Source organism: Myotis nattereri (assembly GCF_964212035.1).
Source record: "Myotis nattereri genome assembly, chromosome: 2".
NCBI classification, from domain to species: Eukaryota; Metazoa; Chordata; class Mammalia; order Chiroptera; family Vespertilionidae; genus Myotis; species Myotis nattereri.
In genome coordinates this window covers 88,712,756-88,737,293 of record NC_138076.1, presented here as the reverse complement: position 1 = coordinate 88,737,293, position 24,538 = coordinate 88,712,756, and the positions used below count along the sequence as shown (strand labels likewise).

Here is a 24,538-nt window from a genome sequence, read left to right as displayed (position 1 = left end):
TTTTCCTTAAAATATTAAAAGTTATAGCTGAAAATTTTAAAAAACATTGTATATTCAACGTAAGTACCTTGAAGTGTTTTAACTCTGAATCCTGTCTTTCATTTTCAGCTGATTGCTATGCAATACTCTACTTTCACCCTATGTTTATCCTCTAAAAATTAATAAATTTTTTGGTCAATATTTACTTAGATTTACTAATGTGTCTACTAACTTATTTGTTCATCATTGATTCTTGCATTCTAACCTTTCCTACTGGGTTTATATTTCTTCCTTCTGCAGGGTCTGTGTGAAAGAAATTTTCTTAGTCTTGGTTTAAAATGTCTTTATTTTGAGAACTGCAGAAGCAACCTTTCTAGGCAAGGCAGTTGAGAAGGAGGGAGCAATTGAAGAGGTGAGGGGTTGGCCTGGAGTGCACTTCACACCTCGGGAACAGTATTGCATGCGGAATGACTGCTTTGGGAAGACTACTGCCCAGAAGCAAAGATGTTTGGTTTTCACAAGCCAAAGATGTTCCCAAAATATAGAGGGATGATGTATTTGCAGAGCTAAGTCCTCCAGTTCCTGATTCACTGACAGTAAACACTTTAAGAACTGTTTTGGGTTGCATAAGACTCCTTCAGGAGACATCTATAATGCCTGTGTCCTGCTTATGAAAAGATAAATGAAATTGCTGGCAGGATTAAGCGCGCGCGCACACACACACACACACACACACACACACACACACACACCCTGGAATCATGTAGTAGATGCAAGGTCAGGACCCAGTTTAAAGACTACATTGAGTCACTGACCAGGTAGCTTAGTTGGTTGGAGCATCGTCCCTATGCTCCAGGGTTGCAGGTTTGATTTCTGGTTGGGGCACAAACAGGAATCAACCAATGATTGTATAACTAAGTGTAACAACACATCTATCTCTCTCATTCTCTCTCCCTTCCTCTCTCTCTAAAATCAATCAGTAAAAAAGATAATAATAATAATTTTAAGACTACATTGAAACCAATGAAAGGGGAAACTCTATCTGGAAACAGGATAAAAAAGCAATCAGATCAGCAAACTGCAGAAGTAATTTAAAGGTCGCAATTTCAATGCTCATAGTACCACTTCAAGTGCCTCCCCAGCTCAATCTCCTTGTTACGGTAACTAGTCAGATGATGGCTCAGATACAGAGATGGCTTCTGGCTCTAACAGAATGCCAGGTTTTTATTTTCTTTTTAGATCTCACATACTGGAAAAGAGAGAAAATATGTTGAGGGATTATCTATAAAGGCCATTTTGGGGAAGTTTGCAGTGGCACACATCTATTGAAGCCTGGTTGCAGCAATAAGAAAGCAGCTGTTAAGAAACGGGAGGAACGGGGGCCAGAACCTTTGCCCATCTCCACTCAGGAGTGGTGGCTGAGGTTTATGTAAAAGAGGAACAAAAATGATTTAAATTTTTTGGGAAAAAAAGCAACAAAATGACCCTTCTATTTTTAACTTGGATACCAAAAGACAATTCTGCCAAAAGACAATTTCTAGAACTGTTTTGAGTGTATTATTTTTCTTTCAGTGCCACAAGTTCCACAAACTCTTTCTTTTAGCTCACTAAAAGGGAAAAGAGGGGGTACATAATATTTAATATGCTGAGTATTTCATAGAAAAACTGAGTGCTGCTGTGAAGTGCTCTTTAAGTCTTTTTAAACCCCCGTCTACTGCGTGAACTAGGGGATGTCAGGGGACAGGGGCTGGATTTGGTGTGTGATGAACCGATGTAGTTTTAGTCCTTCTATGTGGAAAAGCAGTGTTGGGGCATTTTAAAGATTGCTGGCTACACCTGTTTTCCTTCACGATAATAAATTTGTCATTACTCAGAAACATGGACTTGCCCCTACAGGCAGTTGTTAATAATTTTGAAATATTATGGTCTTGCCAAAGTTCTAATGTTTCAAACCTGAATATTAAGCAGGACAATCTAAACTCTCTGGTGTAAATACCTTGAAGGAGTAATTTCTAAATATAAAAAGAGGTAACTGGACTGTATATGTTGTACTACGGATCACTCTCCTCATATTAGTACTTAATAAAGGTTTTAATGTATATGAAACTTTTAAAGCAGAACCAAAGCTCCTCTTGTGGAAATATCAAGTCCGTAAGATACGTATTCTTGCATGAATAGTACCAACGTTTTACCACATGGTAAAGAATGCACTCTATTAAAAATGTTAAATTATCTGAAAATAAAATGTGCAAGTCTTCAGGATGGCATAAAAAAACCAAAGGTTAATGCTTCGTGGGGCACATTTCTCAGAGGACTTGCGGAGTGTGTAAATAATTGACTTTCTGTTTGTGTTACATAACTGGTGACTGCATTGCAAATCTGCACAATTCAGTTTTAGCTGTGGATTACTTCAGTTGACCTTTGTAAAGGCTTTATCTGTAGAGTGGTGATTTGACTTGCTTCAACCTATTAGAGTTTTGGGTTTTATTTTTTCACTATATTAAAGTAAAATTCTAATAAAAGAAAAGAGGTGTGCTAATGCTGAGTGGATTGGTTTGGGATTGGCTTCTTTCAGTCAGGCTTTCTGAACATTGAGATGTTACATGATAAATCCACAATGTGGAGCCCTTCAATTCTAACATTTTTATGAAAAGACTATTACTTGAACCAAAGCCAAAGTACCCTCATTCCGTCTTTTCTAAAAGTTCACGAAAGATATTACCAGTTCAGACTTTTCATAATGAAGGAGGAGCATTTGCCTACCTTAGAATAAAACTCAGTTCTTATTTTTAAAGATGGACTTTAAAAATTGGATAGTAGAAATAACAATAAGGAGTGAACCACTTTTTATGGGCACCCTGTAGTTTACAGTTCTTAATCTAAACGTACAATTTTATACGCCTTCGGAAGAAGCTACAAGCCATCCCTAGGCATGCACTAGACAATGAGTTGGGTTGGCTCTCCCACAGCCTTTAAGGTGTATTACAAGAGTCCCAGACATAATCATCTTCCTCCTGAGTTATTTTGAAATGGCTCTTTTTTATTTTTGTACATTTTGGCTGCAGTATTGGTAGAATATAATTATTGGTAGAACTATAACATGGATCATCTCTACTTCTATACTTATTTATTTATTTATTACTAGCCCTCAATCACAGTCTTCTTTCCCCCCTCCACCTCTCTTTGCCTGTAGGATGTACTGCATGTGGTCATGCACTTTGTATTACTATATTAGAAATTTACAAGTCTGTTTTATACGTTTTATACTGTTGGATACTTATAATCAAAACTTTTACTAGGCTATGGAATAAGTTTAGTCTTATTAGAAATTTTTTTATTTATTTTTATTTACTTTTTATTTATTTGAAATATATTTTATTTATTTCAGAGAGGAAGGGAGAGAGAAAGAAACATCAATAATAAGAGAGAATAATTGATCAGCTGCCTCCTGCACGCCCCCTAACTGGGGATCGAGCCTGCAACCCAGGCATGTGCCCTGGACCAAAATCGAACCTGGTACCTTTGAATCCGCAGGCTGACACTCTATTCACTGAGCCAAATCAGCTAGGGCAGAAAATTTTTTTTTAAAATGTCTTTATCTTTACCTTTGAATGCTAGTTTGATTGGATAGAGAATTCTAGATTAATAGGTACTCCTCCTATCGTTTTGAAGATATTATTCCATTGTCCTCTGACATCTACTGCTTGTGATAAGAAGCCAGCTTTGTCTGTATATTATTTCTCAGTAGGTAATGTGATTTTCAGGCCATCCCTAACATTTGTAGAACCTGGGGCAAAATTACAAATGGAAGCCCATATACCATATGTCTAAAAAGGTATAAGTTAAAAATTAAGCCAACAACTACTTAAATAATAGGTTCTATCCTTCTATATTTATAAATATAGTTTAAATGTAGCATTTCAAAGACCTAGATGGCCAAGCCTTGAATTTAGGATTCTTGGAATTCTTGGGGTTCCATACTGGAACTTGGCAGGGTAGGGAGAACTTACCATCTGGGCTCCTGCCCTATAGCACATCTTCCTTTCTTTTTCCAATCTGGCTTCATCAAACACTGGGAGGGACTTCACACATGTACTGTGGACACTACACTTCCAAGCCCCACAAACAGTCACTCCCTGGCCACTCCATGACTCTAAGGCAGTGGTTCTCAACCTGTGGGTCGCGACCCCTTTGGGGGTTGAACGACCCTTTCACAGGGGTCGCCTAAGACCATCGGAAAACACATATATAATTACATATTGTTTTTGTGCTTAATCACTATGCTTTAATCATGTTCAACTTGCAACAATGAAAATACATCCTGCATATCAGATATTTACATTATGATTCATAACAGTAGCAAAATTACAGTTATGAAGTAGCAATGAAAATAATTTTATGGTTGGGGGTCACCACAACATGAGGAACTATATTAAAGGCTCGTGGCATTAGGAAGGTTGAGAACCACTGCTCTAAGGTATGCAGTCTGTTCTTGGGGAGATGGGCATAGGGAAGAGGCCAATGCAGGTCCTGGAAGTGAGCTGGGAAGCCCAGGGTTCTGGGCACACAGGATGTGGTTTGGAGGGAGTGGGTTAATTTTGGGTGGCTTCTTGATGTTGCAATAACCTCAGATAGGTTCACACTGTATCACAGAGAAGTTTTTAAAAATGCAAATCACAGCCCTATCCATTTTGGCTCAGTGGCTAGAGCTTCAGCCTGTGGACTGAAGGGTCCCAGGTTCAATTCTGGTCAAGGGCATGTACCTCGATTGCACCCCAGACCTGGTTGGGGCACATGCAGGAGGCAACCAATCAATATGTCTCTCTCACATTGATGTTTCTCTTACTTTGTCTCTCCCCTTCCCTTCCACTCTCTCTAAAAAGTCAATGGAAAAATATCCTTGGGTGAGGATTAACTAACAAAAAAGTGCAAATCACAGCATTTTATTCTCGTGCTTAAAAAGCTATAAAGATCTCCCATTACATCTATATGAATAAAAGGCTAATATGCAAAGTGTCCCCTCAGGAGTTCAACCAGGAGACCAGGAGTTCAATCACTCGCTATGACATGCACTGACTACCAGGGGGCGGTGCAGAACGAGGGAAGGCCCTGACCAGCAGCCGGAAAGCCCTGATCATCCCTGATTGCCAGCCAGGCCTAGGGACCCTACCCTACGAATTTCATGCACCAGGCCTCTAGTTTGAAATAAAACTGTTAACATGGCTACAAAGGTCTTGGTGGTACTTCAACATTGGAAGCTCTTTGGGAAGAGTTTGTATCCAAGATTTTTCTCTTTTTGAAACATACTCTCCTTCCTACTCTTCACATGGCTGACTTCTATTATAAAATTCTTAGCTTAAAGGTCACCTCCTCTATAAATATACCTTCCCGGTTATTTGCTATCACTGCATTTTGTTCATTTCCTTCAGGGTAAAAATACAAATTTATTTTACTTGTTTGATATTTCTCCCTCCAAATTGTCATCTACACTAGAAAGAACGTCACAGATAAGATTTCCTGAGAAGTAGAGTCCGAAGTGGAGATTAGCTTAGGAACTTTATTAGGAAGTACTCCAATCAATACCTGCTGAGCAAATGAAAGGAGGACTGGACATCAGTTAGTCAGTGAACACTGGCTGCCCAGAAGGGGCCTGACTTTGAACAAAGCAGTTCTATTTAGTTGAAGCAATTCCTACGAGGGCTGACAACTATGGTCTAGGCAGGGCAGGATAGCATCCAGGATGGCCCATGCCTTGTGCCCTCAGACCCTGTTCCTTATGAGTCCTGGGAGTAGCTCCTTCAGGACACTACTTTTCTTGGGGAAACTTGTTAGTAAAGTGAACTACAGCCCCTGCTGCTGTTGCTGTTCTTGAGACTGTAACTTATAGTCATCCTTTCCCTGCTCTGTTGTCCATTCTAGATTCTCCTCACTGTCAATTAGTGCCTTTAAAGGTTTAGAAAGGTTTAGCTGACTTATCTAGTGGACTAAATCAGACTCTCAAATCTCTCAGGTTGCATCTGCTTCACTTGCCCAGTTGCCATCAGAATTGTACAAGACAGTACTTAAAAGATGTCCAAATTGTATATCTAGGTGCAAAATATATGTCTCCGTGCCTCTATTGTGTAACAATAGCTCTACTGCCTCTTGATGATAAGAGTCAATTAACCCCATCAAGATCTTTTTCTTGCCTGTTGATCCTTGCGTGGCTTGAGGGGCCAAAAAGTATTGCATGGTGGGGTAGCTTAAAGTTCAATGAAGACTCTTGCTGTGTTCCTGAGTAGAAATGTTACTCCTTTGGGAATCAAGACCTTTAAACCTGGGTTACAGTTGCGAGGATGAAAAGCCTAAATTTCTCAGTGGGGCGGATGGTAAATAGGGACACTCCTGCTTCCACACCGTGTATTCTCCTTTTGGGGATGCAGCATCATATAATAGTGATTGATTTAGAGCATTACTGTATCCTGCAGGGTAGCCCTTTGTCCTCACAGGGCACCAGCTTCAAGCTGGCACTTCATCCAAGCTTTCAACACGCTGCTCCATTTCTTAAGCCAGTGGCTTCTGGGTGTTATGCTATGCGAAAGGTCCAATGGATTCCATGGTCATGTTCCCACTACTAGTACGACATCTCTTTTGCTATAAAGTGGGCTCCTTGGTTGAATGCAATAATATGTGGGGTATCATGCTGGCGTACCAAATATAATATAAGCCCTTGGATAGTCATGGTAGTTGAAACTCTGCAGGCAGGAAAGACAAACCCACAGAATATGTATCTCTTCATGTTAAAATTAATGACCACCCCATCCAGGGCAGAAGGAGTCCAATATGGTCACCTTTCCACCAAGTGGCTGGTGTCTTTGATGGAGAGTGTGGTGATGGGTCTCAGTAATGGTTTTTGTTGTTGGCAGGTTGGTAATTTGGCCATAGCACTAGTTAGATTAATCTTGGTGAGTGGGAGCTAATGATGTTGGGCCCATGTATAGCCTTCCTCCTTGTTATGATGTCTTTTCTGTTTGTGAATCCATTGTGCCAATAGTGGGGTGGCAGATGAAAAAGCTGAATGACACCAACTGGCTGAGTCATTCTACGTGGGTGTTTGCATGGTGAGAAAAGGAAAATTCATCTTGTTCTTGGGGTGAAGGAAAAAGGAATTAAAATAAAATTTTTTCAATTTTCCATTACCACTTCTTCCATTATTTTTCCACATTTTATATTATGTTTATTTATCCCACTATAAGAGCAGAAATTATCCCCAAAGTAGATTTTTAAATTTTTATTGTTGAAAGTATTACAGATGTCCCGTTTTCTTCCCCCACTGACCCCTTCCCCCCACTCCCTCCCTCTCCCCAGGCCTTCACCACACTATTGTCTGTGTGCATGGGTTATCTTCCCACACTCCCTTCCCTTATCCCCAAAGGAGTTTGATCCATAATGATTAAAGTTGTAAAACTTACTGTGACTGATCGTGTTTAACTTGTTTAGCTAAAATCAAGGAATCTCCCTCTAGATAGATTCTATATTTTATTACATCTGCAAAATGCTAAAGCAGTTATGTCAACCTCAATTCTCAAAATAAATTTTATTATCTTTGAGACTATTAGATTTCCTGTTTGTTACAAAAACAGGTAAGCAATCTTAAATAGTGACCTAAATGTTCCCTATTTACTAGTAACCATTGTTGGTGGTTCTCCAGCTTATTTCTCCTAATCTTTTTTTTAATACTCACTCGAGGATTTAAAAAAAATATATTTTATTGATTTTTTACAGAGAGGAAGGGAGAGGGATAGAGAGTTAGAAACATCGATCAGTTGCCTCCTGCACACTCCCACTTGGGATGTGCCCGCAACCCAGGTACATGCCCTTGACTGGAATCGAACCTGGGACCTTTTAGTCTGCAGGCCGACGCTCTATCCACTGAGCCACACCGGTTAGAGCCGACGATATTTTTTTTCCATTGATTTGTAGAGAGAGTGGAGGAGAGGGAGGAGAGGGAGAGGCAGAGAAACATCGACATGAGAGAGGTATCGCTGGGATGTCCCCCACTGTCCCCACTGGGGTTGGGGAATCCGTAATGAGGTACGTGCCCTTGACCCAGCATCAAACCCAGGACCCTTCTTACGCTCTAACCACTGAGAAAAATGGGCCAAGGCTATTTCTCTTAATCTTGACCATCCCCAAGAGGAGGGAAGGAACAGAGAAGATGAAGATAATCTGGGTTCTCCCAGCTATTTCTCTGTGAAGAAATAATATTCAAGCCTTTGCAGAAGTAACTGAAATCTCTTTTACTTTTGCTCCCCCAATATCAACAACCTTGCAGTGGCCTATGCAAAACAACTGTCCACGTAAGGGACCTTTAGATTTTCTTAGCAAAGAATATTGTGTAAGAGGTGCATTCAATCAGAGGTTCAGGGGTGGGGAACCTTTTTTTCTGCCAAGGGCCATTTGGATATTTATAACATCCTTCGCTAAATATAACTCACTGAATATAAATTCATGTTGCTATGAAAAAAGCTCCTAGATTTATTGAATTTCAAGTCCCACCTGCAGTTGCCTTGGCAGGGCCAGACCAAATGATTTTGTGGGCTGGGCTGGACGTCCCCCACCTTGGGTGAGATAGTCCAGCTGAAGGGAGTAGGGCTGGATTGGCTGACCCACAATGGCCTAAATTGACATTCACAGAAGAGCATAGTGGAGAAAAAGGGAGCAAACACAAGACAATGTTTAATTTTCCATTTACTGAGAGATTAACTTTTTAAATAAATATATTCTTATTGATTTAAGAGAGGAAGGGAGAGATAGAAACATCAATGATGAAAATCATCCATAGGCAGCCTCCTGCAACCCTACCGGGGATTGAGCCTACAACCCAGGCATGTGCCCCAACCAGAAATCAAACCGTGACCTCTGGTTCATAGGTGAACGTTCAACCACTGAGCCATGCCAGCTGGGTGAGAGATTAATTTTTGAAATGTAATTCTGAAGTCCCCAAGAGTGATTAGATTTGTTCTCTTATGTCCCATTCCAACTTAAACTTTACATTAATTGTATTTCATTAGGTTCTTGGCAGATACTTTTTACTAGCATAGTCATCTATTAGCATGAACATAAAGAAGAGTAGTCCTTCCCCAACTCTGGAGGTAGAGTCCAGTTTTTTCCTTAAAGTAGTGCTTGTAACTTGAATTCTTTTGCCCTGTAGAAAAAGTTCATTGTTGGAACAAATAATTTTGTTATTTTTTATATAAGATTTATAGAGAGCTTTTGGAACTAAAGAAAAAAAAGGTAAAAAAAAAAAACCACCTATCATGAGTCCACAGGCCAATTTTAGGTGAAGAGCTTATAATTTGTCTGATGGAAAGTTACTCAGTCCAATAAATAATACTAATTGATATGTCATTCTTTCAAGTTCATCAACATTAACTAAATAGGCCTTTGTTGTCCCAGAGGTAAATAAGGCCACTAAACCCAGCCATACAGTGTTACTTGCTTATCCCAAATAAATAACAATGATTCATGCCTCCCTACCTTTGAACACACTGCTCTCTTTCCTGGAAGGCCTTCTCCTCCCTTCCTAATCTACCTATTATTTGTCCTCTATCAAATACTTGATTACTCAAACCCCAAACCCTCATTTTTTTCTCTTACATAAACATGTTTTACAGAAGTTCTATTGATCAGGTTATAGCCTAAAGAAGTTGACTTCAGTTTCTTTGAGCAAACTAGACCTTTTTTTTTTTTTTTTTGGTATTTTCACTGAACTGCTATGATCTTGGTCAAGCCCCTACATTTAGTGGGTATTGAGGGCACTGCACTAAGCCCAGACGAATTTATAATCCAAGGAAGACGACAATGATAAATAATTTACCCCTTACAGGAAATGCACAGTACATTTTTGGGCAATGTGAGATTTATGCATCAGACTATGTACAGCATCCTAGAAATCAGGGAAGTTACAGTTGACAGTGTCGAATGAACCTCAATCGATGATGCTGTTGGATCAGGGAAGATGCAGGGGAGACAGAAGTGGTATTAGACCTGGATTTTTTTAAAAAATATGTTTTTATTGCTTTCAGAGAGGAAGGGAGAGGAGACAGAAATGTCAAGGATGAGAATCATTGATTGGCTGCCTCCTCACGCCCCCTACTGGGGATCTAGCCCACAACCTGGGCATGTGCCCTTGACTGAACTGAACACAGTCAAGGCTGACGCTCTATCTATAGAGCCAAACTGACCAGAGCCAGACCTGGATTCTTAACAATGACTAGGAGACTGATGTGTACCTGGGGGTGATGTTAAAGATAACCAGAGTCTGACAGTAGTTAAAGCTGTAAAAACTGTATTTCATTAGGTTCTTGGCAGATACTTTTTACTAGCATAGTCATCTATTAGCATGAACATAAAGAGGAGTAGTCCTCCCACAACTCTGGAGGTAAAAACAGATTTTATTCAGAAACTTAGGGGAAAAGAACCCTCAGTATAGAACTGGTCTCAATTGTCCTATTGCAATAGTTTCTGATAAAAATGTTTTTACAGTTTTAACAATTGTTTGGTTCTGGTTTTCTTCAAGGAGGGAGAGGGGAATGATTCCAGGTATTTCAGACAGAGGCAAAAGAATGAACAGATGCAAAAAGGAGTAGAGCAGCTTAGGGAAAAAGTAAGTAGTAATCCGAAGAAAGCTCAGTGGTCAAGGAAAAGAGGCATTCTCTGCAGCCAGAGCCTCTAGACTACCGTTGAGGAAGTGCCGAAGAGGAGGAAAAGGAGGCTTCTTTCAGTAGACAGTGGAACTGTTTGGTGATAACTAGAAAATGAAGTGTTTTTCTGTTTATTCATGGGAGCACAAGGGGAAAAGTAAGTTTAAACAAGATTACTTGGAAAGTTACGCCAAGAAGTTTGAACTTTATCCCGCGGAGCCCACTGGGACTTTTCTGAAATAACTTTTTTTTTTTATGAAGGTGCTTTGGTCTCCGCAGATAATAGGCTGGAATGGCATGAAGCATCCTTTCTCTTGGCCTTGGTTTACTCATTTATACTAAGAAAAGACATGTTTCATTTGCCGTCTTAGGTCCCTTCCAACTTGACAGCCAGGTTCCCTGACTTCTCCCATGACCTGGGCCTGTGCTCCACTCCCTTCTCCTCTTGGTGCAGGTGTCACCTCCCTCCTCCCTCCATTCTTAGGTGCTTTTTAGGCCGGTGTGCAGGCAGGGATGCGGGGGCACGTCTCTGGAGTAAAACAAGCTCTCCTCCTGAGGCCCTTCATCCCAGGCAGCAGCACGTGGAGAGAAGTTGCCAGCCGCTTTTCTGCCCTGATCTCTAGGGGTGGCTGGCCGACCCACCCCGGGCCACGCCACGCCATCCGGGCGGACAGCCGGAGTCCGCCCCTCGCGCGTCCCTGGCTCCCTGCCGGACCAAAGGCTGTGAGCTCCGCGGCCACCAAGCTCCACCGCGACCCTCCGGAGGGCTGGGCTCCCAGCCTACCGGCTTCCGCGGACGCCGCGGGCCTGCGGGCCCACAGCCAAAGAGGCGGCAAGGCCAGAGGGGCAGCTCCACCCGGGAGCTCGCCGGGCGCGCGGCGTCGGTGTCACGTGAGGCGGCCTGGCCACGTGACCCAGAGGCCCCGCCCCGCGCCCCCAGGCGGCCCTCGGCAGTGAGTCTCCTGCAGCCGAGCTTCCGAAGTTCCCGCGGCGCTCCCGGCGGCTGGGCCCGGCGGACGGCGAGCGGCAGCGGCTGGCCTCCAGGTAGCGGGTGAGTCGCGGGCCGAGCTCGCAGAGGCCGCTCTCGCCCCTCCCCTTCTCTGCTGCGTTCCCCGCCGCCGCCGGGCCGCGTGCCCCGTTACTCCCGCTCCCTCCCTTCTCCCCTCCGGCAGCGGGTTCCGGCCCGCGCGTCCGCGCTGTCAGCACCTCCGCTGGCGTGTCTTCCAGGTGGAGGAAAGGGGTGCGGTGAGGGAAAGTTTTCCTGGAGCTGCAGGGACGCGGTTTTGCTCCTAGTTGGAGGCTGTCGCAGCTCTGACAGACACCCGCCTCGACCCTCCGCGTCCCCCTTCGGCCCTGGCTTAGAATCTAGTCTAGATCCGAGCATCTCCGCCTCCGCAGGGGCGGGTAGTGGTGTCACGGAGCATAGTCTTCGCTTTTTCCCGTCCTCCACAACACGGACTCCACGAAGGGCCGTTCACACAGTAGGGACCTTTATGCAGGCGTGCGGTTAGCGGAGTGAAATGACATTTCTCTAGTCCTGCCTCAAATGAACTACCTGTTCTATCGAAGGGAGGCACGCTCTGTTCTGCTTTCGGAAGTGGCCTTTGTTTATATTTATTTGCACGTGAGACACTCCGAAGTCATCTGCTGCAGAACTTTCTGCAGTTGGGGTTTGCAATTTTGTAAGTCAATATTGTAATAATGCTTGAAAAACCTAGATTCGTTGTCTTATTTGTCTTTGGCCTATTCTTTTTGGGGAGAGAATTATAGCCTTTGGAGGCAAAAACTGAGTTTCTGAAACTGGTGTGCATTGTGGGATCATAGCATCAAAACATCCAGGTAAATAATGCTGAAAGGAATGGAAAAATGATTCAACCCTGACGGTGGTTTACAGTGTGCTTTAAACTTCAGTAAGTATCCATTCGATGTGAGCACTGGCTAAATTTCACCTCTTCGAACTTCTCTCGGGTTGAGTATGTAACTGTATATTTAGATTCTATTAATATAGCAGTTAATCTAGGGCCCAGATATCTTTTAATCCATTGTGTGAATACCAGTCTATTTATTAATACTTTTAGACAGTCTACCCTCTAGTCTCTTTCTCTTAAAGAGGAAGGATATTAGTCATTAAAAAGATTTCCGCAGTGATTGAGTGTGATCCAAGTGATCCAGTTCTGAGAGCTTCAGAAAACAGCCATAAAAACCAAAGTTATCAAGTTTTCAGCTTAATTTAAAAAAAAACCTTTATTTTTAAATTAAAGAGTGCCTGCACCTTCCAGCAAGAGCTTGGCTCCATCTTAATAATCAGCAGCTCAAGCTGGAAAGCCTGAGACAGTGTTCTCCTTTAACTGAAAGTCAGTGTGGTGATAAAACTGAAGGGAAGTCAAAGACCTTTATTATTATTATTATACTATTACTTCTGTGTGTACTACATTCAATGTCATCCATGGAAACAAGCTTTGGGCTCTTAAGGAGTCTAGAGTCTAGGCTGGGCATTAGAACACACTTTTTAGATACTCTGTGGTTTAAAAAAAGTCTAAAAGTGTTTCATATTGTGTATGTGTTGAGGAATTCACAGGAGACACGTGATGACTATTGTCTGCATTTAACCAGAATAGACTTCATTGAGGAGGTCAGTTAATCAAATAATTATCTAAATCAATTATGTAGTTGATCTACTGTATGAACTTAATTTTTAAAAATTTCCAAGTACATTAAGTCCACAATATAGACTTATTTTTTTTAATTTTGGAAAGAAAAAATAAAATTTAGAAAATATGAAGCAGAAAGAATGTACTCACCTGTGATTATACTATCTAAAAATAACAACAGTTAACATTTTGGAGTATAAGTCCTTTTCACTATGCATATTTAATGGGTTGCCATATTCAGATAGTGAGATTTCAGATTATAAGAGATACTGTGATATCCAAACCAAACTTATTCCTGAGTCTAGGAGAGCCAGTAGCAGAAGTTTGAGTATTGAAGAACTTAGCCAAATCTCTTTGATTCTTGAGTTTTGATAGATTTTGGATAGCAAGAGTTCAAATAGCTGGAGATACTTCTATATCTTTTTTAGTGTTATATACACTTTTAAAAATGAGATCATACTCATGTACACATAATAATTAAAAAGTGTTAAATCACTTCTGGAGATGAGGAATCCCTTCCAGGTAGACTATACTCAGGCCACTCTTGCAGGGTAGCATCTGTCTTTCCCACAATCCCCAAAAAGGTTTCTCAGATTAGCAGGGGAAAAATCTTTGCTGAGATATGCTTTTCAGTGCTTAAGGAAAAATTCTAGTTTTGGAAATAGACAAAGCCTATCCTCTCTCTAGTGCAGTGGTTCTCAACCTTGGCTGCACATTAGAATCACCTGGGAATCTTTTTAAAATCCTGATTTCTGGGCCTCATCCTCCGGAAATTCTGTTTCTTTGTTACTAATGTTGTGGCCTCACCCCATAACAAAGAAACAGAATTTCCGGAGGATGAGGCCCAGAAATCAGGATTTTAAAAAGATTCCCAGGTGATTCTAATGTGAAGCCAAGGTTGAGAACCACTGGTATAGAGGCTTGGAGGCTTGGGCTAAACTAGGTGCAGAGTGAGATCACCTGAAGTGGCCCAGAGAGCTATGCCTGTTTCAGCCCCAGCTAAGTTCCCCCAGTGCCTGTCACCTGAGGAGTAATCCCAGCTGAGTCCAGTCAAAACACAGGACTGAGAGATATAACATTGTTTTAAGCCACTGAGTTTGGGGATGGTGTATTATTTAGTAAAAGATAACTGAAACAGAGAACCAAGATGGTGGCATAGATCAATGCTGGTACTTGCTGCCTCCTACAACCACATCAAAATTACAACTAAAATACAGAACTGCCTGAAATCTGGCTGAATGGAAGGCCTTCAACTAGAGAAGTAAAGAAGAAAGTACATCAAGATTGGTAGGAGGGGTGGAGGCACAGGAGGGGCTAGTCCCACACCCATGTGTGGTGTTTTTTTAATTGGGAGGGATATCTCCAAGCCCTCCTGTGAGAAGCAGAGGGTCCCAGCCCCACACCAGCCCATAGTCCAGGGTTCCAGAGCTGGGAAGAGAAGTCCCTGTAACTTTGGACTATAAAAACCAGTAAATATTGTGGTTGAGTGACACGGAAGCTGCTGGAGTCCCAAGTGTTCCTCTTAAAGGGCCAGAGCACAAACTTGCATGATCCCGCCTCCTCTGAGCTCCAGAGCTGAACGGTGACATTGGGAGAATCCAGGGACATCCGGGGAGGAACTGAACTATCTGGCATCAGGACAGGAACTTGGGGGTGGCTTTCTCCCACATAGGGGTACTCACAGGATTCATTGTTCCTGTGCTGGGACCTCCACCATCTGAGAGCTGACTGGCAGTCATATCTCAGTTTCCATCAGTGTGGCTCACACTGTTCACTCTTGTGATTCCCTGAGATCCCATCCCATCTTATTTGCAACCACACCCAAGCTGTTTGCAGCGGCTTTTCCATATGAATGGCCTGTCCTGGCTCAGACTTCAGACTTTTCTAAAATCTCTCAAACAAGTAGCAGCTGGCATCAAACCTATCAATAAAGGCCCAGGACTAGGCACTAGCAGTAGCCTACCTTGCTTCACAGCTGGGCCTTGCCTGGACACTTCCTACCCCAATACAAGTAGCAGCCATCTACGTATCTCTCTATAGCTCCTGCCAGGTGGCCCCAGGCAGTGGCTGACTTTGCACCTCCTGGGATGCACCAGAGCCAGTACATCTATTGGGCAGCTTCAGACTATACCAGGTTGCAACTTTACACATCCACACTCAAGGCCCCAAGGCCCCATTGAAGCAAGTCCTGCTCCATAGGGATGTCTCCTGCACAGCAGCTCTCCTACTGTAGTCACAACTGGTCCTCACATCCAGTTGGCCTGGAGGTCAACTCCTCCCAGTGATGCCAACAGCAATCAAGGCTCAACTACAGCAAGACTGTGCACACAGCCCACATAGGGGCACACTTAGAGTGTCTAACTCAGGTGACAGGAGGCTGAGCCACTAATACACAAGGCCACTCTACCAATTCCAGGAAACATAGCAGCTCTACCTAGAAATACATAGAAACAGCCAAAATGCAGAGACAAAGAAACATGTCACAAATTAAAGAAATGGAAGCAAGCAAAATATTGGATACAGAGTTCAAAACAATGGTTGTAAGGTTACTCAAGGGTCTTAATGAAAGCTATAAGGGACTTAATGAGAGCTTCAAGGAATTAATAAGAGCTTCAAGGTACTTAGTGAGATTTTCAAGGATCTTGTGAGAATGTCAAAGACATGGAAAAGGATCAGTCAGAAACAAAGTATATACTAACTGAAATCCTATATTATAAAAGCCTAATATGCAAAGTGTTTGGTTGACCGGTTGGCCGTCCAACCAATCAAAGCATAATATGCTAATGATATGCTAAGGATGCTCAACTGCTTGCTATGATGTGCACTGACCACTAGGGTGCAGATAGTGAGTGGGTCAACCAGTTGCTATGATGTGCACTGACGACCAGGGGGCAGATTCTCCAATCAGTAGGTTAGCTTGCTGCTGGGGTCCAGCCAATTGGGACTGAGCGAGATGGGCCAGATACACCCTGGAGCTCTCCTGTAGTCCCTCCCTGGCTGGCCAACCTCCCACATTCCTCCCTGGCCCCGATCGTGCACCAGTGGGGTCCCTGACCTGGCTTGTGCCCTCTTGCAGTTTGGGACCCCTTGGGGGATGTCAGCCAGTTTTTGGCCTGATCCCGCAGGCCAGGCCGAGGGACCCCACTGGTGCACAAATTTGTGCATTGGGCCTCTAGTAAAGAATAATTTACAGGGATTCAGTAGTAGAGTGGAGGATTCTGAGGACCACATAAACAATTTGGAATATGAGGAAGCAAAAAACATCCAACAGAAGAGCAAAACGAAAAAAAATCTAAAAATATGAAGATAGTGTAAGTAGCCTCAAGGACAGCTTTAAGCATACCAACATTCGCATTATAGGCGTGCCAGAAGGAGAAGAGAGAGAGCAAGATATTGAAAATCTATTTGAAGAAATGACGAAAACTCCCCCTACCTGGTAAAAGAAATAAATTAACAAGCCCAGGAAGCACAGAGATTCCCATACAAGAGGAACCCAAACAGGCCCACATCAAGACATATCATAATGAAAATGCCAAGGGTTAAAGACAAAGAGAGAATCTTAAAAGCAGCAAGAGAAAAGCAGTTAGTTACCTACAAGGGAGAACCCATAGACTGTCAGCTGATTTCTCAACAGAAACTTTGCAGGCCAGAAGGGAGTGGCAAGAAATACTCAAAGTGATGAATAGCAAGAACCTACAATTAAGATTACTGTACCCAGCAAAGCTATCATTTAGAATTGAAGGTCAGATAAAGAGGTTCACAGACAAGAAAATGCTAAAGGAGTTCATCGCCACTAAACCAGTATCATGAAATGTTGAAAGGTATTCTTTAAGAAGAGGAGGAAGAAGAAGATGGAGGAGGGGGAGAGGGAAAAGAGGAGAAGCAGGAGAAAAATATGAACAATAAAATGGCAATAAATACATATTGTCAACAATTGAATATAAAAATCAAACAAAAAAGAAATCGAACAGAAGAAACTGATGTATACTAGTAAATAGAATCTGAGGCATAGAAACATGGAACAGACTGGTGAATCTCAGAGGGAATTGGTGAGGGGGGTGCAGGAAGAGATTAACCAAAGATAAGACAATAGGGTGGTGAAGGCCTGGGTTGGGAAGGAAACCAGTGGAGGGAGGCAATGGAGGGAAAAAGCAGGAACTTATGTAATACTCTCAACAACAAAGATTAAAAAAAAAAAAATACAGTGGGGCCTTGACTTACGAGTGTCCCAACTAACGAGTTTTTCAAGATACAAACTGTCTCTCGGCCGATTTTTTGCTTTGAGTTGCGAGCTAAAATTCGGGTACGAGCCAGCTTCAGATACCCCACCGCTAGTTGGCGCAGCGAACGTCACAGTGAACGCCACAACATCAGCCCAGCATCATGTGTCTCACTCATTCACTGTTGATTTGACATACGAGTAATTTGAGTTACAAGCTCCGTCACGGAACGCATTAAACTCCTAAGTCAAGGCCCCACTGTAATTAAAAACTAAAATAACAACTAGTGCCTTGTGCCATAAAATCCTTGATTTAAATCTGGTTCACATATAAGTCAGACCCAAGATGTGACCCCTGAGCACAAAACTGATATGCAGCAGCATGCTTTATTGATATATTTTTAAATTAATTAAATATATTACATAGGGATGTACTTATTGAATTAGTTAAACCAGACTGGCTATGTCTCATACTCCTCAAAGTAAAATAAGTAAAATATTATTTTCTTTTATGTAATTGTTCATTATTTGTATACTAGGGGCCCAGTGCACGAATTCGTGCACCTTGAAAGGAACTGTAGGCCACAAGGCTGCGGTGGGCACAGGGGCAGGTCTTGGCCCATCCTCCACACCCCTGCCTTGCACCTTCCGCAGTGGCCCCTGGTCCCCTGTCTGCCGGCAGCCCCACTCCCATGCTGCTGCTCCCACATGCTGACAGCGCTGGTCCCACTCGAACCCGCTGATGGCGCAGAGCGATTGGGGCCGGTGCCGGCAGCGGGTGCGAGCAGCAGCTGCTGCCCCAATCACCCCTCAGGAGCAGGGGGAGGTGGAAAAGCCCTCAGGGGCGATCGGGGCTGGCAGCCACTGCTTGCACCCACTAATGGCGCCAACAGTTGGCACCGGTGCCAGGTGCCGACAGCAGGTGCGAATGGTGGCTCCAGCACCGGCTGTGGGTGCGAGCGGGGCCGGCGCTGGCAGTGAGTGCAAGAGGTGGCTGCCAGCCCCAGTCGCCCTTCAGGAGCAGGGGGAGGTGGAAAAGCCCTGTGGGGCGATTGGGGCTGGTGCTGGCAGTGAGTGAGCGGCAGCTCCAGTACTGGCAGCGGATGCGAGCGGGGCCAGTGCTGACAGCAGGTGTGAGTGCCGGGCAGGACCATGGTGCGTGGGAGCAAAGAATTTTCAGTAACTACCAGAGGCTCACCCCAGTGACAGCAACCGATGCCCCACCTTGGTCTGGCTCCCCCACTCACCTGTTCTACCATCCCACCGCGGCTGAGCGCCATGTTCTGCACTCTGCTGCCTGCTGCTGACGCCTGCTATGTTCTGCGTGTGCCCCCTGGTGGTCAGTGCATGTCATAGCGACCGGTTGTTTGGTTGTTCGGGTCTGCCGTTTGGTCCTATTAGGGTTTTATATATATATAGATATGATTGTTATTATCAGTTTTAAGTTAGTGTTTTGTGATATGATTCTGACATGTTTTAAAGGAATTACTCATTGTAATGACAGATGTGTGGTGTTTCTTTCAGTTTATATTTGATGAATTTAGCAACTGATGATTTTAGACTAAGTACAAATGTCAGATCTGCTGCAGAGGACACATGTGGTCAAGGAGAGTGAATCTGATGTAAACTTTCACTTCCAAAGTGTATGTTACAGGACTTTAAACACAAAAATGATGGAATTTTTAGGTGCACTTATGTCATTACTTCTAAATGAGAAAATCCTCTGAGCAACTTCCCATTCAAATTCTGGTTAGATCAGTTAAAAACAAACAAGCCATGACCAGTGTGGCTTAGTTGTTTGGGCATCATCCCATGCACCAAGGGGTTGCCGATTCAATTCCCAGTCAGGGGACATGCCCGGGTTCCGGGCTCGATCCCTGGTTGGGGGCATGTGTGAGGGAGCTGATCAATGCTTTGCTCTCACATTGGTGTCTCTGTCTCCCTCTCCCGTTTTTTCAATCTAAATATCAATTTTAAAAAATCTTTAAAAATAAAATAAAATTTTAAAACGCAACAACTCTTTCCTGGAGAATGAAATCTCACAGGAGTTCAGATGGGTAGGATACCTCTACATACTTATGGTCTCCTAATTTCCACTGGGTTTCACTGGGTTGTCTCAACATATCTTCAGGTTTCCCAGTGCTCTTTCTCATCCTCCCTGGTGACTGCTTCAGGCTTCACCACCTCTTTTTGTTGCTATTCCACTCCACTTTCTATTGCTACCTCCGCTCTTACCATTAACAGGAAACTTGCTTCACTGGGAAAAATAGGGGATGTGCCCAAATGCAAATCAAACCACTAGAATGACTATAATAAAAAAGACAGTGTTGGTGAGATTATTGAGAAATTGGGACACTCATAAATTGCTGATAGAAAAAAAAAGCAGACTCAGTGGACTATCATTAGATGGTTAGATAGGGGGGCCGGGATGGGGGGAGGGAGGAAGGAATTGTTCCAACTTCTGGCTCCCCAACCATTAAACTCATTTTCATTCATATCCATCCTTTCCTTTTTCTTGTGTTTTAATGGAATATTTACCCCATCCCCCCCCTTTCTATGGCTTACCTACATTTCTGCTTCAGATCCCATTCCCTGTTACTTTCTCAGAAACCTTATTTAGTTGTCTTCTCTCTCTTTCTACTGGGTCCTTTCCATTGACATTTAAACATTTTCACATCTCTAACATGTTTAAAACAAAAAGATCACCTAAAGTGTATCCTTCAACCCTAGCCCATTTTTCAATTACTACCCTATTTCACTTTTTCCCTTCACTTGAACAAGTTGTTTATACTCTTCTGCACTTTCACACGCTCCTCATCCTGTTGCAATCTGGCCTTGTCCACCCACAACCTCCCTGAAACTCTTCTAGTAATCTCCTTTGTGTGATGCTCATGTCCCTAGGCTTCCATGGCACTCTTCTGGTTTTCTTCCTACTCTGCCTGTTTCTGCACAGTCTCTTCTATGGAATATCCTTGTCCCTTTGCTGTCGGAGTTTCTTAGAGTTCTGTCCAAGATCATCGTCTCTTCTTATTCCACACACTTTTCCAGATTTCCAAATCTCCAATCCATATCTCTTTGTTGATCTTCATGTTTATAAATCTATCTCTTGGACATATCTACTTTGATATCCCACAGGTAGCTAAACTTAAAATGTCCAGAGAATCATTCCCCATTTCCCTTTGAAACTTGCTGTATTCTCTGTTAGAGTGAGTGGCATTACAGTTCACTCAGTTACTTAATTTGACAGTCTGTGTGTAATCCCTTGGCTCTGCCTTTCTCTTATCTAGCTCCTTTCTCCCATTCAGTCAATTACCCTTGAGTCTGTCTCTTGTCCAGTTTTCTCCATTTCCCCCATATAGGCTTCCATTCTTTCGTGGCTTACTGCAGCCACCTTAGGCTCCCTCTAAGCACTCCTACTTCATCCCCATCTAATCTCTACATTCAGCCAGAATAATCTTTAACAGACATACATCTAATCATGCCAGTTCCCTGCTTACAATCCTCCAGTGATTACATGTTGCTCTTAGGATAAAATCTAAGCTTTATGGCTGCAGCCCTGCTAAATTTCTTTCAGTTCCTCCACCAGACCTTTACCTGGCATGTATATTCACTATTCCAGGTGCCTGCCGTCTTTTCAGGTAGTTGACACTTCCCATTTCTGATACTTCTATAGCACCCGAACTTCACCATTGTAGCACTGGCCACACTGTGGTGAGCATATGTTTATGTCTAGACCCCGTTACTGCATGTAAGTTCTGCTGGGGGTTCAGGTGGTGGTAGTGGTGTTGGCTCTGTGTTCTGTTTACCTAGAGGACATTCGGTAAACATTTCTTGAATAAATACAGTATGGTTCTGCATGTCTGTTGCTGGAATTTTAGTTTGGTTTTAGGCCAACATAGGGTACAGCTGGTACTTTTCATACAGCAAAAACTAGTAGATAAAATCACTTTAGAGTGATCCATGTAGAAAAGGTTCATAATATCATAAATAGATTTGAACTTAGGCCCCTCCATTCCAGCCTTGGACTCACTAGAAAAATAAAATGATGTATTCTTGTGTTCAAGTCATTCCTTTAACTTGTTGACCCATCTATTTTTATTGTGGACTATTTTGTGGCCCCTGTGTGTTTGGTGCAACAAAAAACAAAATTGTGGAAGAACATTATTTTGAATGATGGTGGTTTTTTGTTTGTTTCCTTTTGAAAATAAAAGTATCTCATAAAAGCAATTCTTTTATAAGATCACAGTCAGCTTCACAATCCTGGATTGTTATTTTTTGCTGCTAATACTATTGCCATTTGGTTTGTTTGCTTTTCTAACCTGAGCACATAGCTTCTGTAGAATTATTTCTTCACTTACAATGAGCCGTCAAATTCCCTATATACTAGAATTGCCTAAAGTTTTTGTGCAATGAAATGAAAACAGTCCCTTGGATAATGGGGCTGAAGAATTGCTTCCAGAGGCCGTTATTACAAATTGTGCTTCAAGTCAAGCCACCTACTGGCAAAGGAAGTGACAGTTGTCCTTTTAAATGAGTGATGACTTTGAACAAAATTAATGAGACAAGGAGCAGTCACTGTGTTAGGAAATTCTAAAACAAGCAGTGGTGCTGTTTTTAAGTGAAGATAGGATAACTTTACCTCCTGTACAGCTACATCTTTATGAAGGTTGGCATAAAGTCTTGGAGAATGTTACATCCTCAGAGCCCTTTAGTCTTTGTGAAATTTGACAAATATTCAGGACATTCCTTCTTTCCCTTTCATTATTTTAGTATGGTTAGTTTGCAGAAAAGAGAAGTGGATGACAGCTGTTTTAGCAGCTGGGGCAGTAACAACATTACTGTCTTAGCAAATCTCTGAAACTTTGTTTCTTTGTAGTACTTATACTATAGAAAGGGTGAGAATTTTGAGGCTGATCCTATCTTAAGGGTTTGTCTGGTCCTGGGAAATACATTTTGTGTCTAAATCAGTGGTGTAGCATCTGCTCATTCTCAAAAAGCTCATCAGAATAAGTATGGAAGAGATCCATAAGAGTAACATTTGGCTCTTCTGTGATCTGAGAGGTTTTTTGAATTGCTTTTGCTGTAACAAGTTGTAAAGTTGTACCCAAAATTTTACCCCAAACCCTCGAACTCCGCTATTTGAAAGTTTTCCTAGAATTGAAATATCATGCATTCAGAAACAGAAAAGATCACCACAGCCTTAAGTCTTTTTTAAAAAAATTATTGTCTAAAGTTTTACATATGTCTCCTTTACACCCCCCCCCCCCTCATTGACTTCCCCCTCCCCGCTAGCCATTCCCACCTTGGGCAAGCCCCCACCGCCCCAGTGTCTGTGTCTATTGGTTATGCTAATATGCATGCATTCAAGTCCTTTGGTTGCTCTCTAACCCCCCACCTCCCCTGCCATTTGTCTCTGCATCTATTTTTGTTCATCAATTTATGTTGATCATTATATCCCATATATGAACGAGATCATGTGATATTTATCTTTCTCCAGCTGGCTTATTTCGCTTAGCATAATGCTCTCCAGTTCCATCCATGCTGTTGCAAATGGTAAAAGTTCCTTTTTATAGCAGTATAGTATTCCATTGTGTAGATGTACCACTGTTTTTTAATCCACTCATCTGCTGATGGGCACTTAAGTTGTTTCCAAATCTTAGCTATTGTGAATTGTGCTGCTATGAACATAGGGGTGCATATATCGTTTCTGGTTTCTTGGGATATAGTCCTAGAAGTGGGATTACTGGGTCAAATGGGAGTTCCATTTTTAACTTTTTGAGGAAACTCCATACTGTTTTCCACAGTGGCTGCACCAATCTGCATTCCCATCAGCAGTGCATGAGGGTTTTTCTCCACATCCTTGCCAGCACTTGTCGTTTGTTGATTTGTTGATGACAGCCATTCTGACAGGTGTGAGGTGGTATCTCATTGGTTTTTTTTTAAAATATATTTTATTGATTTTTTACAGAGAGGAAGGGAGAGGGATAGAGAGTTAGAAATATCGATCAGCTGCCTCCAGCACACCCCCTACTGGGGATGTGCCCGCAACCAAGGTACATGCCCTTGACTGGAATTGAACCTGGGACCCTTCAGTCCACAGGCTGATGCTCTATCCACTGCGCCAAACCGATTAGGGCTCATTGTTGTTTTGATTTGCATCTCTCGGATGATTAGTGACTTCGAGCATATTTTTATATGTCTCTTAGCCTTCTGTATGTCCTCTTTCGGAAAGTGTCTATTTAGGTCCGTTGCCCATTTTTTTTTTTTAAATATATATTTTATTGATTTTTTACAGAGAGGAAGGGAGAGGGACAGAGAGCCAGAAACATCAAGGAGAGAGAAACATTGATCAGCTGTCTCCTGCACACCTCCCACTGGGGATGTGCCCACAACCAAGTACGTGCCCTTGACCGGAACCGAACCTGGGACCTTTCAGTCTGCAGGCCGACGCTCTATCCACTGAGCCAAACCAGCCAGGCCGTTGCCCGTTTTTTGATGGATTGTTTATCTTCCTTTTGTTAAGTTGTATAAGTTCTCTATAAATTTTGGATATTAAACCCTTATCTGAAATAGCATTGGGAAATATGTTCTCCCATGCAGTGCTTTCTTGTTGTTTTGTGGATGGTTTCTTTTGCTGTGCAGAAGCTTTTAATTTTTATGTAGTCCCGTTCGTTTATTTTCTCCTTAGTCTCCATTGCCCTAGGAGCTGTGTTGGTAAAGATATTGCTACGACATATGTCTGCTATTTTGCTGCCTATGGAGTCTTCTAGGATTTTTATGGTTTCCCATCTTACATTTAAGTTCTTTAGCCATTTTGAGTTTGTTTTTGTGTATGGTGTAAGTTGGTGATCTAGTTTCATTTGTTCACATGTATCTTACAAAATTTCCCAGCACCATTTATTGAAGAGACTGTCTTGACTCCATTGTATGCTCTTGCCTCCTTTGTCAAATATTAATTGAGCATAATGGCTTGGGTCGATTTCTGGGTTCTCTGTTCTGTTCCA

At 42.6% G+C, this 24,538-nt stretch overlaps 1 protein-coding gene and 1 pseudogene across 2 annotated transcripts in view; both read left to right on the top strand.

The window, feature by feature from the left end:
- Nucleotides 1-483: 483 nt before the first annotated feature.
- On the top strand, nucleotides 484-1,412 carry LOC308513767 (SIN3-HDAC complex-associated factor-like; annotated as a pseudogene). The gene is made up of 2 exons: nucleotides 484-775; nucleotides 988-1,412. The product of its transcript is annotated as an SIN3-HDAC complex-associated factor-like (transcript).
- Nucleotides 1,413-11,602: 10,190 nt separating this feature from the next.
- RCBTB1 (RCC1 and BTB domain containing protein 1) overlaps nucleotides 11,603-24,538 on the top strand; it is a 68,428-nt gene continuing 55,492 nt past the window's right edge. The window contains exon 1 of the mRNA XM_081082790.1: nucleotides 11,603-11,715. The gene's annotated coding sequence lies outside the window, so the exon portion shown is untranslated. The remainder of the gene's footprint in view (nucleotides 11,716-24,538) is intronic.